This window comes from Macaca mulatta, chromosome 6 (assembly GCF_049350105.2).
Source record: "Macaca mulatta isolate MMU2019108-1 chromosome 6, T2T-MMU8v2.0, whole genome shotgun sequence".
NCBI lineage: Eukaryota > Metazoa > Chordata > Mammalia > Primates > Cercopithecidae > Macaca > Macaca mulatta.
Genome location: NC_133411.1, coordinates 150,110,555 through 150,126,196, shown reverse-complemented (window position 1 = coordinate 150,126,196; position 15,642 = coordinate 150,110,555). Strand labels below are relative to the sequence as shown.

Genomic DNA, 15,642 nt, shown 5'->3' with positions numbered 1-15,642 from the left:
TACTCACACTCATGGCTATGACTTGTTAAAGTAAAGGGATACAAGGCAAACTCAGCAAGGGGAAAAGGTGTATCACATAAAGTCTGGAGGAAACTAGGTATAAAATTCCAAGAATCCTCTCCCATTAGAGTCACACAGAATATGATTAAATCCTCCAGCATCAAATTGCAACAACAGGTGTAAAGTGTTACCTACCAGGGAAGCTTGCCTAAACCTAGGAATCCAGGGTTTTTATTGGGGACTGGTCATGTGGGCATCTTCTGCCTAGTAGGTAGCAAAATCCCAGACTCCCAGAAGGAAAGCAGGTGTTCAGCATAAGCCACGTTGTTTGTATATACAGTTTAGGCACAGCAAACCACCTATATCAGTTATGAAATGATGCAGACACTCTCAAAATCCAAGTCACAAATGAAAGCCAAGGGCGTACCTTGTAAGCAGGCCTTTCCAAGGCTTAGTAGTCTCAGGTCTGTTATGTTAACTCTTTTCTTCCACCCACTTGGTCATTGTCCAAGGCATCTTTACAAAAAGATTATTATCAATAGGATCCCACATGGCAGGGTGAGATCAGCCTACAGTATTGGCCTCAGTAATGTCCTCCATGGCTTCTAGATTTGGCCAATTAAAACAAATCCAGGGGCCAGGCATAGTGGCTCACGCCTGTAATCCCAGCACTTTGGGAGGCCAAGGTGAGTGGATCACCTGAGATGAGGAGTTCAAGACTAGCCTGACCAACATGGTAAAACCCTGTCTCTACTAAATACAAAAAGTTAGCCGGGTTTGGTGGTACATGCCGGTAATCCCAGCTACTCGGGAGGCTGAGGCAGGAGAATCACTTGAACCTGGGAGGCAGAAGTTGCAGTGAGCCAAGATTGTGCCATTGCACTCCAGCGTGGGCAACAAGAGTGAAACTCTGTCTCAAAAAAACAAAACAAAATGAAAAATCCCATTAACCATAAAGGTCTATCTTAGGAAGCCAGGTGTCTTTCTCCTTCAGTTTTTGCATTAACCATTTTTTTTTTCTTTTAATCTGGCCCAAGACATCAACTCGGGCACAGCACAACTCTGACCAGTAAGTTAAAGTTAATCTGAATGCCTTGTAGGGCTGAGACAGTGTCATGATAGTCAGGGTACCCACAAAAGAAATATAAGCCCAGAGGGCACACACAGTACCCCTGGAAACAAAGAGTTTACACCCTGCTTAGGACACCCCAAGCAGGACATACATTAGTCAGGCAATAAGGTTAAGAAGACCTCTAACGTAACCTTCCACTGTGGGCCCTCCTGCTCCAGGATTCTCAGTGCAGTCCAAATAACACAGGTCAGTCCTTAGATTCATAAGGACTCCCTGAGGCAGTCAGTTCCAAACGGTTTTGTTCATGCATAATATCAGTTCATCCATCTCATAAGTGCGGGCGACATCTGGAAGTGTTCCTCTGCCATCTCATAGTCATCTGTGACCATAGGCTCAGCAGTGTGTTTGAATTCAGAGTGCTCACAGCAGCTTGGAAAGCCAGCATGGAGAGTTCTCCTTCAAGAAGGGGGAAAAGCTTCCAGGAGCAGTTCTGAAAGACAAAAATCATTAAACCCTACCCTCTCCCTGTGCCTCCCCAGGTGCTGGGTGTGTTTTCTCCATTGTTACAAAATCAGTGTGTCCCGTTCAGAATTATAACTTTATATTTTCAATCATCTCCTACTCTCACTAGGGTCTTTCATCCAGAAGGGTTATAGGCAAGAGGGAAAAAAGCATTTTCACAGAAAAACATTTTTACACAACTTAAGCAGAAAGCCACATCATGGTAAGGAATTGGTCACAATGACCCTGAATTGTCTAAGATTTTTCAAATTGAGTTTACACAGCCTCTTATCCCTTTAGTCACAGTCTTTTATCCAGTGGCCAGCCTACCATCCCAGAGAAGAGCAATTCCTTTTTGGGGATGCTGCATTTAACAATCAAATTGTCTTAATATTCCAGCAAAAAGTGAGGGAAGTAGATTCAGGCTGTAAGTCAATTGTTGCAAGTTGCAACCAATCCAGAAATCTAAACACAAATCTACAGCAGTGGGACTTTCTCCAGAGGAGGTCCAGAGTTAGATTTGTCAGGAATGGAAAGAAGGGTTACAGTCACTGTGATGTGCCCAGTCCTAAACTGCAGTTAGGAATGCAACTAGTCTCTGTATATCTCTCTGTATCAGAAACATAGAGCCAATCACCACCTCAATTTTAGAGGGTTCCATCAGAGAATAACCCCTTTCCCATGAGCATCTGACCACCATAGATGGTCCAGCCAGTATTTATGATGTTTTCATTGTTTAAGGCCCCACAAAGAGGTATCTTAAATCTGCAACAGTTGCAGAATCTGTGTTCTGTTTATTGAGCCCATGCCTGCTTTCAGTTTAGCACAGCTCATTCTGAGCCTGAAATGGTCCATTAGAAGATAGTCAGATTTCAGCTTAGAGTCAGGTCCAGGCAATTAAGATATGTGAATTCAGGATTCCAAAAAGTCAGTAGGAAGGGATGGTGAGAGCACTCTCAAAATCCCAGTTCCCAGATGACAGCCAAGAGCCAACCTTGTAAGAAGAGCTTTCTAAGGATTGCAGTATTAGGCCTACTGTGTTGGCTATTTTCTGCACTAGTGTTTTGTTTTTGTTTTTGTTTTTTGAGATGGAGTTTTGCTCTTGTTGCCCAGCCTGGAGTGCAATGGTGCATCTCAGCCCACCGCAACCTCCGCCTCCTGGGTTCAAGCTATTCTCCTGCCTCAGCCTCCCGAGTAGCTGGGATTACAGGCATGCGCCACCATGCCTGCCTAATTTTGTATTTTTAGTAGAGACGGGGTTTCTCCATGTTGGTCAGGCTGGTCTCAAACTCCTGACCTTAGGTGATCCACAGCCTTGGCCTCCCAAAGTGCTGGAATTACAGGCGTAAGCCACTGCGCCCGGCTGCACTAGCTTTTTCTAGCTAATATCTGCCCCAATTATATGCTTACAGGCCTGAGAAATAACCACTTGGTAGGTCTGTTGACCCTTTGGATCCACTGTGAGATAAATTTGGGCCCAAATTCCATGCATCTCTTGATATCTATAAGCCTCCACTGTAATTGGAGGACCATGATGGTGTTTTAGGACACCTTGGATTAGAGGCAGCTCAAGAACTATATGTAGCCTTCATTGAGAAGTCTGGATAATCCACTTTCCCAAGTGTGGTTGGTTGCCCAGGCATACGGCTGCAGATCTCTGATAGAAAGGACAGAAGGGAGCATCAGGAGTCTATAGTTGCAGGGACATTTTCCTTCCTCAAAGGGAGTCAGCTTCCCCTTCAAACAATGGGGTCTGGTGTGGTGATCTGACTTAGATCTAACAACAGTGTGAGGAACTGTGGTATAGTTTGGATGTTTATCCTCTGCAAATCTCATTGAAATTTGATCCCCAGTGTTGGAGGTGGGACCTACTGGGAGGTGTTTGGAGCATGGGGTGGATCTCTCATAAATAGATTAGTGCCCTCCCTTGAGGGAGGGTGGGAGTTCTTACTCTATTCGTTTTGGAGAGAGCTGGTTGTTAAAAGAAGTCCCTGGCCCTCCTGCCTGCTTTCTCATCGTGTGATCTCCGCACACAATGGCTCCCCTTCACCTTTCACCATGAGTGGAAGAAGCCTGAGGCCCTTATCAAAAGCAAAACTCAATAGCGTAAGGCTCTAATTTCTCTCCACACTGATTTGTATATCTCTCAGTTGGATATATATAAATTTGATGTATATAGTATATAGCATAATATATATGTTACATAAGTTTGAAGAGAATTCATATATATTCATATATAGACAATATATAGAATTCATATATATATTCAGTCCCATTCAAAGTCCTTATTTCTTTTTTAGAACTTGACAAGATGATTCTAAAATTAATATAGAAATGTAAAAATGCAGGAATAGCAAAGACTCATGACAGCATTATTCATAACAGCTAAAAATTGGAAACAATCCTCATATCCTTTAATTTTAGAATATAAACTTAAATATAAATTTAAATTCAATTTAAAATAATTTGTTATTTTTATGCAGCAGAGAAAGAGAGCAAAGTTGAGTTACACACAGCAACATGGATAAATCTCACAAATACAATGTTTAGTGAAAGAAGCCAGGCACAAAAGAACACATAATTATTATTCCACTTATAGAAAGTTTTAAAAATATGCAAAACTAATACTTAGCTGGTAAAAGTTAATAAAGACAATGAAGTGATTATCATAAAGGGTGATTATCTGAGCAGGAGAGTGGAAGCAGCAATTCAGAAGAGTCATGAGAGTGGCTAAAACATTGGCAATGTTTTATTTTTTTATTTTTTATTTTTTTGAGATGGAGTCTCACTCTGTTGCCCAGGCTGGAGTGCAGTGGTGCGATCTTGGCTCAATGCATCCTCTGTCTCCAGGGTTCAATCATTTCTCCTGCCTCAGCCTCCCACTACCACTCCTGGCTAATTTTTGTATTTTTAGTAGAGACGGGGTTTCACCATGTTGGCCAGGCTCATCTTGAACTCCTGACATCAAGTGATCCTCCCACTTCACCTCCCAAAGTGCTGGGATTACAGGCATGAGTCACCAAGCCCAGCCCAGTGTTTTGTTTTGATGTAGTGGTGGTTACATGACCACTTGTTTTGTGATAAATCATTGAGCTGGACATTTTTGTGTATTTTTCTATATGTCTGTCATATTTTACAATATAAAATGGTAAAAAATAAAAAACCTGTTGTTTTGTAGTCTGTGTCTAATAATTCCAATTTTTGTTGGCCTGTTTCTTTTGTGTCTTCTTTTAGCTGCTTCTTACTAATGTTTCCCAACTCTTTTTGTGTTTATAGTTGTATTTACAAAATAATTTGAGACCTGTGGCGAAGGTGGTGAAGGCACCTTCTCTGGAGAGGATCTGCATTTGCAGCTTCCAAATACATGGGAGCACTATGATTGAGGATTTCTGTAAACCAAGTTCAAAACTTGAAGTTCCCTAGAAGATCCAGGTGTTTTGAACTCATGTGGAAATCCCATGCAAAAGTAGGTCCACCCTCGTTCTCTGGGGGTAGGTCACCCTTCCTTTGGGATCCCAGTTTATGGTGGGAGTATCTTTTTGTATACCATTTTAGAAGATGGAGGAGCAGGGACTTCTCCAGAATATTTAGCCACATGCTTTATATGCTTATATCAGCTCACCGTAAGTTTTGAACACTCATAAAAATGATCACAGTTCTACCTTTTTTTGAACTCCTGGACTCAAGTGATTATCCTGCCTCAGCCACCAGAGTAGGTGGGACTACAGGCATGTACCACCACACTCAGCTAATTTTTAAATTTTTTTTTTATAGAGACGAGATCGCACTATGCTGCCCAGGTTGGTCTCTAACTCCTGGACTCAAGGGATCCACCCACCTCAGTCTCCCAAAGTGTGGGATTACAAGTGTGAGCCATGACACCTGACCCCACAGTTTTACTTTTTATCTGACCTGTTTCTTTATTCAAAATCTGTCTGTTTTGTTTTGAGGTTGAGAAACTTTTTTTTTCACAGACTTGTACCAAGAATTATTGGAGTATCGTCCAATAAAAGGCCTCTACCTTATCTAAATGAAGAGGTAACTTAAGGACTGGTTCCTTTGTCAGTTATTGTTTCTGTGACTTAAGATTGATTCTACTCCAGGAATTATAAGACAGACTTCTCACACTGATTTTCTTGAAATCAAACCCCGAGGCAAGAGGCTTTTTGAAATCTCTTTTGGGGACTTCCATTGAGGAGCTGCCTATTTTTCCATCTCTGGGTTAGAATTATGCCACTCAGCATTTTGCTAAGGGGTAAAATAAACTCACGCTTAGAAAAGAAAAGGAAGAGGTGGATAGAATGTCTGGACTTAAGAATAAATATTCTGTCAACTTGTTTGTAGTGGAGTCTAGATAATTTCTGTGTAAAGCCTTTGAGGAAACAGTCTCCGATATGTGTGTTGGTTTAGGCAGAAATTCTGAATTTCTATTCAAGATGGCACCTGCAAGCCAGCAAGAGCACCTAGTTCTTAAGCATAAAGACTCAGTAAAGGGAAAGCCCTGGCCAATTGAGCCAAAATTCACTCAGGGTGAACCTAGGCTGGAAAATATCAATAATTCTTGTTTGAATTAAAGTATGGAAGCTAGGCAATGCCTTGAATATTAGGGTATTTAATGTGCATGTAAGGACTATGGACTCTTAATGAAAATGAATTCATTACCCATAATTTACATCTTAGATGCATCCTTGAGGCAGTAAATTCTCCAATCCCAGTGAAATTCTTATTTTAATCAGTCTGAAGAAATAAGAACACGGCTTGCAGAAATGCTGATTGATGAGTCTTAGGGACTTATAAAGTAATCTAAGATACTATAGGTCAAGAGTCTTAAAGGAAAAAAGTGACCGAATCTGTCTCCAAAGAACTTTTTTAATGTAATCATACTCCTCTGGAAAGAACTTAGGAGTCTGATCAATAGATAGCAGAAGAAATAGAAATGAAAATTCAGACAATTAAAAAATTTGTTTGTTATTTATGTTGGGCCTTTGTTTGCCATTTTAAACTACAACATATTATAATATGTATACATTTGTATTTAAAGGCAAGAATTTCAGGGAATAACAGATTCTGGCAAGGATGTGCAGAAAGGGAAAACTCATACATTACTGGTTGGAATGGAAATTCGCACAGCCACTCTGGAAAACAGTATGGAGGTTCCTCAAAAAACCAAAAATAGAACTACCATATTATCCAGAAATTTCACTACTGGGTATATACCCAAAAGAAAGAAAATAAATATAAAGAAGAGATCCCTACACTCTATGTTTACTGCAGCACTATTCACAATAGCCAAAATACAGAATCAACCTAAGTATCCATCAACGGATAAATGAGTAAGGAAATTGTGACATATATATACACAATACAATACTATTCAGCCATAAAAAAGAACAAAATTTGCTCATATGCAGCAACATGGATGGAACTGGAGGTCATTATATTAAGTGAAATAAGCCAAGCACAGAAAGATAAACATTTCATGTTCTCACTTACATGTGGAAGCTAAAAAAATGGATATTATGAAGACAGAGATTGGTGATTACCAGAGGCTGGAAATGGGAGAGGGGAGGAAGATGAAGAGAAATTGATTAATGGGTACAAATATATAGTTAGATGAAATAAGACCTGATGTTCAATAGATCAGTAGGGTGAGTGTAGTTAACATTAATTGACTGTACATTTCTAAATATCTAGAAAAGAATAATTTGAATGATCCTAGTGTGAAGAAAAGATAAATATTTAAGGTGATGGATATCCCAATTACCTTGATTTGAGCATGTAAGTGTATCAAATTATCACCTGTACCCCTAAAATATGTATGTCTAATATGTATCAATTTTAAAAAGTAAAAAAAAAGAAAACAAAGATTTGAGTCTAAAAGATATAATGTATGGGTTCTGTAATTTATATAGATTGATTACTAATTAAAGGAAGTTTAAAATGGAGGCTTAATTAAAGCCTCAAACAATGTATGTTTGGAAAAGATACGCTCCAAGTAGCCAATTAAATGCTTAATTTTAAAAGAAATTTTGGTGTTGATAAAAGATATAAAGTAACTTTTTTAAAAAAATTATATTTAGGTTGGGCACAATGGCTCACATCTGTAATCCCAGCACTTTGGGAGATCAAGGTGGGCAGATCACCTGAGGTCAAGGGTTCGAGATCAGCCTGACCAACATGGAGAAACCCTGTCTCTACTAAAAATACAAAATTAGCTGGGCATGGTGACACATGCCTGTAATCACAGCCACTCGGGAGGCTGAGGCAGGAGAATCGCTTGAACCCAGGAGATGGAGGTTGCGGGGAGCTGAGATGGCGCCATTGCACTCCAGCCTAGGCAACAAGAGCGAAACTCCATCTCAAAAAAAAAAAAAATTGTATTTGGAAGAATGACTACATATGAATGTTTAAAGACAAATCTCTAAGCATTAAAGCTAAGATACTATTGCAAGTTAAACTATGTTTTAACTAACAAATTTGTTTTGCAGTAATTTCATGGAGTTGGTGCTGGCAGAAGCGCTGAGGGCAGGAAGGCAAATCCATATCTAGAAAAAATGTTTATGCCAGTAAGCTCAAATCCCTGTCTTGTTCATAAATTCAGTGACTTGCTATCTCATGAAGGTCTAGACTTTGGTATTTTTCTTTGATGATAACAGATTGGCATGCAGCAGTGGTGGTAACACATCAGCCTTGATAAAGAGATGATCATTTTGTTGAACCTATGCATAACGCCATGGCCACTTTGCTGATGGCCCATTGAACAAATACTGTTGTGGCTTAGGAAAGGGTTATCTGATATTTTATGGATTAAATGACTTAATTTTTTTCAAGTACTAAGAGCTATGCCTGGCACATAGTAAGCACTATGTAAGTGTTTTGCTAAATAAAAATCCATGTAGTGAACCTTCTTTTCGACCTCAGTATTAAAATCTACCAGTGCAGTGTGGAACATTTAGTAGACATTCATATGATTCACATATATCCCATACTCTGAGTTCCATTTGCTAGAGTTCCGTAAGCATATGCTGTATCCAGGCTTTCTTATAACCAATAGTCTAATCTTCCTTTTAATTCCATGACTGCCAGGCCAAAGCATTAGTCACTGCTCATGAATACATGATGTTATGGGTTGAATTGTGTCTTCCCCAAAGAAGAAATGCTGGAGTCCTAACTCCCAGTACCTCAGAATATGATATTATTTAGGAATAGGATCTTAACAAAAGTAAACAAGTTAAGATTATTATTGAGATAATTAGGGTGGGCCCTAATTCAATAAAACTGGTGTCCTTATAAAAAGGGACAATTCGGACACAGAGACAGATATGTATACAGAAAAGATCATATAAAGAGACAAGAGGCCAGGCACAGTGGCTCACACCTGTAATCCCAGCATTTTGGGAAGCTGAGGCGGGTGGATCCCTTGTGCTCAGGAATCCTAGACCAGCCTGGGAAATATAGTAAAACTTCAAAAAAACAAAAAACAAAAAAAAAAAAAACCACACACAAAACACACACACCCCCCCAACAAAATTAGCCTGGCATGCTGGTGCGCACCTGTGAGGTGGGAGGATCACTTGATCTCAGCAGGTCGAGGCTGTAGTGAGCCAAGACTATGCCACAACATTCCAGCTTGGGTGACAGAATGAGACCCTATCTCTAAATAAATAAATAAATAAATAAATAAATAAATATAAAGAGACACAGGGAGAAGACAGCTGTCTGCAAGCCAGGTTGAGAGGCCTAGCACATTCCTCACAGCGCTCAGAAGGAACCAACCATGCTGACACCTTGAGTTCAGATTTATAATCTCCGGAACAGTGAGACAATACGTTTCTGTTTAAGTTACTCCTTTTGTGGTACTTTGTTAAGGCAACCCTAGCAGACTAATACAAATGCAAACCCGTACTTCTTGCCAACTGTCCTTTCAGGAAAGTTGAACACATATATTTCAGGAAAAATGGGCAGATATATTTCCTTTCAGGAGGAACCCTTCCCTCTTCCTGAGCCAGTCTTGTGGTATGTTATACTCTAGAAGTCTCTTTGTGGCTTGTGCCAGATTTTTGCATGACAGTATTTCTAAATTGGGCTCAAATTTCTTTCTGTAGTATCTAACCACAAAAAACTCCTAATGAGGCCACAGATGTGGGTTGAAAGAGACCTCTCTTTATACTAGTAATGCAACAGCAGTAGGTACTTTGCTAGTATAAACTACCTACTCATGAAATATGCTTGTGCATTCCAGACCTGCTCATATATGATCTAGTGTTACCACTTCCACTTGAATATAGAGTGCTGCCTGGTGTGGTAGCACACACCTATAATGCCAACTACTTGGGATGCTGAGATGGGAGAATGGCTTGAGTTCAAGACCAGCCTGGCAACATAGCAAGACCCCATCTCAAAAAAGAAAAAAAAATAGAGTGTTGCTACTGATGCCCAGGTTTTGATAAATTAAGTAACATCTAGTAAGCTATAGGCAGCTCAGATCAGATGTTCACTTAGTGTCCCATAGTCAGATGTTCAATCTCTACCATGGTTCAATAGTAAGTCAGGAACATTGTTACAGGGTTGGGATCTCTGGGAAGCAGACTCTGAGATGGAATTAGGGTGTAGGGTGGTTTCTAGGGAGTTCCGTTGGGATTAGCATCTATAGAATGGAGGTGACAGAGGCAGGATTCAACAGAGAGAGCAGTGGGAGCTCTGGAGCTAAGATGGCCCATTAGAGTTGGACTGCATTCAGCTAAAAAAGCCAGGTTATTTTGTGTGGGTTTTTTTTTTTTTTTTTTTTTTTTTTTTTTTTGGTAGGGGAGAGCAGGGGAGAGGGGCTTGCTCTGTTGCCCAGGCTGGAGTCCAGTGGCATGATCATGGCTCACTGCAGCCTCGACTCCCTGGGTTCAAGTGATCCTCCCACTTCAGCCTCCTCAGTAGCTAGGACTACAGGCTCACACCACCATGCTCAGCCTATTTTTAAAATGATGTTTTGTAGAAATAGGGCCTTGCCATGTTGCCCAGGCTGGCATGAACTCCTGACCTCAAATGATCCTCTCACCTCATGCTCCCAAAGTGCTGGGATTACAGGTGTGAGCCATTATGCCTAGCCAAGGTCAGGTCTTTATATTCCCATCTCTATTAGCCATTGGATATGGCCCGCCCTGGGAAAAGTGTGATCTGAGATGATCCCACGAGGGACTGACAGCTGAAGCGTGCCTACTGACAGCACTCCTGGCACTCCCAGCAGCACTCTTGAAAACAGGTCTTTTGTGGAAGGAGGATCCAAGTGGTACATCTCCACGTTTTTACAGTCTGCCCTCTGTGCTGTTCAGATCCTTTTCATATCTTCGTATATGTTCAGGGAGCAGCTCCCTCTGATTCTGGTGGGCCTCTCCTCCTGGTGGAAACTTAGAAGAGAAAGTTTAATGGGATGAACTGCAGTTCTTACCACTGAAACTGGTCTCAGGTTACAACTGATAATTATAATCTCCCTTCTCTACTAACCATTTGAGGTTTTCTCTCATCCTCCACTAGCTGGTCTGCTGGTCAGAGTGGCTTATTTGGTTGTGTAATCCACACCTTCATCCCTGAGAGACCTGAGCCCTGGTCACCATGCCATTCTTGACCTGGGATTGTTACATTTATTCACTTACCAAATAATTGGGCAGGGGTGTACCAGGAGGCATCCAAGTGGGTCACCTAGGTGCCAAACATATTTTTCCTAGCCCTATGTAACTGTGTAACAGCAGCCCTATTTCTATCTGATGATCAGCGTCAGGTACCCCTGCTGCGATGGTGACTCTTTTTCTTGCCTGCTGAACCCTGAGCACATGGAACTCAAAGAATTGAGGTCACCGATTTGGCTTAAAATATATTGAGAATCTTGCTGTGTCCCCTGGTAGAAATGTTTCCCTTCAGGGACTGGGACTTCTAACCCTGCAGAGCAGTTGCAGAAATGGGAATCACCAATTCCCTAAGTAGGTCATTGGGAACAATGGTAACTGGGTCACTCGCTGATCTCTATTGCTGGCAGGTTGAAGATTTGGCTGTGCAAGTTTATTAAGTAAAATTTTAAGACTTCACATTGTTCTAATGCCCAGTATTCCCTCAAACAGGCAGTGAACACCCTGCCCAGGTGACTAGGTGCAAAAGTATAGCAAGGTTGGTCCCTGCCACAAGCTCCCCTTCTTGCCCTCCCCTAACTACTGTGATATAACTCCAGTCAAACACACCAATGAAATCCCCTCACACTTTTGCTTGTGCACTCCACTCTGACTGCCAATAAAGGCATTTGCCCAGGGGTCACTCTCTTGGTTCCCCACCTGCTTGTTGAATGTGTTCCCTTGGCTTTCCTGTGGGCCACCCACGTGGCATGCTGCATCTCCCTCTCTAGGATACCTGTGTGTATGATAAATATGTTAATTTCATGTGCCTCTCCCAGTATAATTTCCACAGTCACATTGGAGTGGCCCTTAAATACCCCACAATGGGACTTACACCCCTGCTTACAACACAGGAAGCAGCTAAATCAGAATTGGTAAGTGAGGCACATACATAGCCTTCATCTTTGCCTCTGCGGCCTCTGTTCAAGTGCTCATCACTGCAGCAGTGGTCTGGCTGATGAGAGAGGCTGTCTTATGTCAATGGGATAAGTCATCTTGTTTACTTCATTGTTTAGTGCCTCTTCCATGGTAGGATGCCCACTGATGACCATTGACTTGTCACACAATGTCATCACACTTTTGTATTCACTCCCCTATGCCCATCAACATGCTTCTAACCCAGAACTCTTTATACCCAATCTTCTAAGCTTTCAAGACTCTTACCAGGCACCCATATCATTTGCCACTAAACGTAAATCTACTTACATTCCAGCCTTAGGCTGCTTTTCTATCTACACAAAGTGGATGACCAAGTGCACCACTGGAAACTCTGCCCAGCTTTAAGGGGGATTTTCCCTTAGCACCAAATTTCCAGGCAACCCCTAAGTGAGGCTATAGTGCAGCTGGAAGTAATGTTCAGTTTGCACCCACATACCAAGCTGACCCATTCATGAACTTCCCTGTCAGTCAGTTGTAAGTGTTCCTCCTTATGGCCACACAGGTGAGAGCTGAGGGAGGGGTTCCTTTGCCACAGGGGTGGATGAGGTGGGTGCCTATGCTGCCTACTCAATACAGCTTGCTTATGCTCTCTGGCTCTTATATTCAATCCCATAGTTACCATTTCCGTCTTTACATTAGATTGTTGCTGGATCCATTCAACCTTATGACTTGACAGGTCTGACAGAACCCCGATCATGATAGATAGTTCCATTTACATAGTGACTTGGTGTCCCCTGATCAGGTATTTAGTCTCTACTAGGCCAAATAGCATACCAGTTTTTTGTGTGTTAGGCCTTTCTTACATTGCTATAAAGAAATACCTGAGACCGGGTAATTTATAAAGAAAAGAGGATTAATTGACTAATGGTTCTGCAGGCCATACCGGAAGCATGGTGCTGGGATATGCTCACTTCTGAGGAGGCCTCAGGAAGCTTTTACTCATGGCAGAAGGTGAAGTGGGAGCAGGCACATCACGTGGCCAGAGTGTGAGCAAGAGAAAGAGAGTAGGGGAGGTGTCACACACTTTTAAACAACCAGATCTCACAAGAACTCACTCATTATCACCAGGAAAGCACCAAGCCAAAAGGGATCTGTCTCCATGATCCAAACACCTCCCACCAGGCCCCATCTCCAACCCTGGGGATTGCATTTCAACATGAGATTTGGGTGGGACAAATATCCAAACCTTATCAGTTTGTTTTTAAGGTGAGTAATTCTCTCTTGCCTGTGATATGGCCTTGCTCTAGTATACCAGGACCTGAATTGTAGGTCTTCTTCTGTGACTTGTGATAAATCCCATATAGCATTTTTTCTCACTACTTGTAGCTTTAATGCAATCCTCCTGGTCCTCAAAGGGAAAGGACACTTGGATTGCAACCTGGACCTGCTGCAGCACCCCTTCCTTCATGGGATACACCCAAAGCAGGCAGCCTTTTGTATCACTTAGTCTACAGACAGAGGCAGTATTCCCAGGTGTGGCACAATTCTACCACGTGTTGTTTCTATTTTTTGTGGCTGAAGTGCAAAATACAATAATTTATCTTTTACCTTGAATGGGAGACTCTTGGCCACTAGACCCCTAAAAGTGTTACTGATTTGAAATGCTCCTGAAAATTCATAGGACGTGTCTCCCAACCTCTAAAGTCCATGTGTCATATCAAGACCTCCACTATGCTAACCATTTTTGCTTACCCAGCCAAATTGGCATGATGTCATTGATAGATCAATGTGATAATCTTTAGAATACTCAAATAATCCGGATCTCTTTGGACTACACTTGATAGAGGGCAGAAGAGATAACATAGGCCTGGAGCAAGATTGTAATTGTGTACTATTGTCCATTTCATGTGAATGTGAATTGATTTTGATCCTCTTATAGGAAAAGCATTTGCCAAATCAATGGCTACATACCACATAGCAAGCAAAGATACATCTGATACGAAGATTGCTTTTGGAGATACTACTTAGTTAAGTTTGTGGTTGTTTATTGTCATCCTACAGGATTTATCTGGTTTATGCAGGAACCAGACCAAAGAATTAAGTGACGACACAATGGAGACTATATCCATTAGATACCTAAAGATGGCACTAATTTTTGCCATGCCTCAGGATATAATATCAGTTTTGATATACTATCTTTCCAGGATTGGGAGAATTCCCTGTTATGATAGATCTTACAATACAGCAAGGACCTATGCGGGGTTGTGTCTTAAGAATGTTTACCCCAATTATATATTTGGAGATGAGGGAAATGACTACTGTGCGGGTCTGTAGACCCAGTAGATCCACTATGAACTGCACTTTGATGAGGAATTCATTTATTACCTTATCCGTAGACGGCTCCATTCTAAATGGGCCCATGACACTTTGGATCTCTATCTTATTGTCAATTTGGCCCTGTGTCTAACAGTCCTTGAGGTGTTTGGATATACTACTTTTCTCTGGAAAAGTTTTTATTTTTTATTTTTTATTTTTAATTATTTTGTATTTTTAGTAGAGACGGGGTTTCACCATGTTAGCCAGGATAGTCTCCATCTCCTGACCTTGTGATCTGCCCGCCTCGGCCTCCCAAAGTGCTGGGATTACAGGTGTGAGCCGCTGCACCCGGTCTGTGAACAGTTTTACAAGTAAATGGCTGTAGGTACATTTTGGGGGAGGACAGGGGGAATCATTACAGTGTACGCTTGCCATATGTTGTAGAGTCCATTGTCCTAGGAGCCCAGTCTCCTCTTCAATCAAAGGGTTCTGTTCTGAAGCTGGCTGAGATCAAGAAATTGGGCAACACATTGCAGCTTTTATTGGAACAGCTGTCCTTAACCAGTGAATCATCCATCCTTTATCCCTTCTGACAGTTTAAGTTGAATAATAGCCTTATCAGCTGTCCATCTATCATGCCTGTAAGGGAAGCCATGTTCTACTATCTCCACAGCTCTCTGTGGATCAAGAACCATTGGCTACCACCCAACATTTGCCACTCAGTTGCATCCCACTAAATTTTGATAGTTAAATGCTGCTACCAGACTTTTATTTTTTCATACTACTGTCATTCCCAGGGCTATCAGTAAGCCTGGCTCTATAATGGTGTCTCCTATTGTCAGTCATGATCTACAGAGAGTAGCCATCACTGAATTTCTTGATGATGTTTGTGCCTTTCTCCTTGGTGCCTTACTTATTGCTTTGGTAAATGGTGTAACCTCTAGGACATCTCATGAGTCATAATTATCTAGTGGATCTTCTAGCCTTACATAGTTGTGATGGCTAAGTTTATGTGTTAACTTGACTGGGATAAGGGATTTCCAGATAGCTGATAAAACATTATTTCTGGGCGTGTTTGAGGGTATTTGTAGAAGAGATCAGCATTTGAATCAGTAGACTGAGTAAAGAAGATCCGTCTTCACCAATGTGGGCAAGCATCATCCAATCTCTTGAAGCCCTGCATAAGACAAATAGGCTAAGGGGGAGCAAATTCTCTTCTTC

At 41.4% G+C, this 15,642-nt stretch overlaps 1 protein-coding gene across 1 annotated transcript in view; it reads right to left on the bottom strand.

The window, feature by feature from the left end:
- Positions 1–15,642, bottom strand: part of LOC701476 (protocadherin beta-15) — a 44,717-nt gene continuing 29,075 nt past the window's right edge. Inside the window, exon 3 of the mRNA XM_077937244.1 lies at positions 1–1,562. The gene's annotated coding sequence lies outside the window, so the exon portion shown is untranslated. The remainder of the gene's footprint in view (positions 1,563–15,642) is intronic.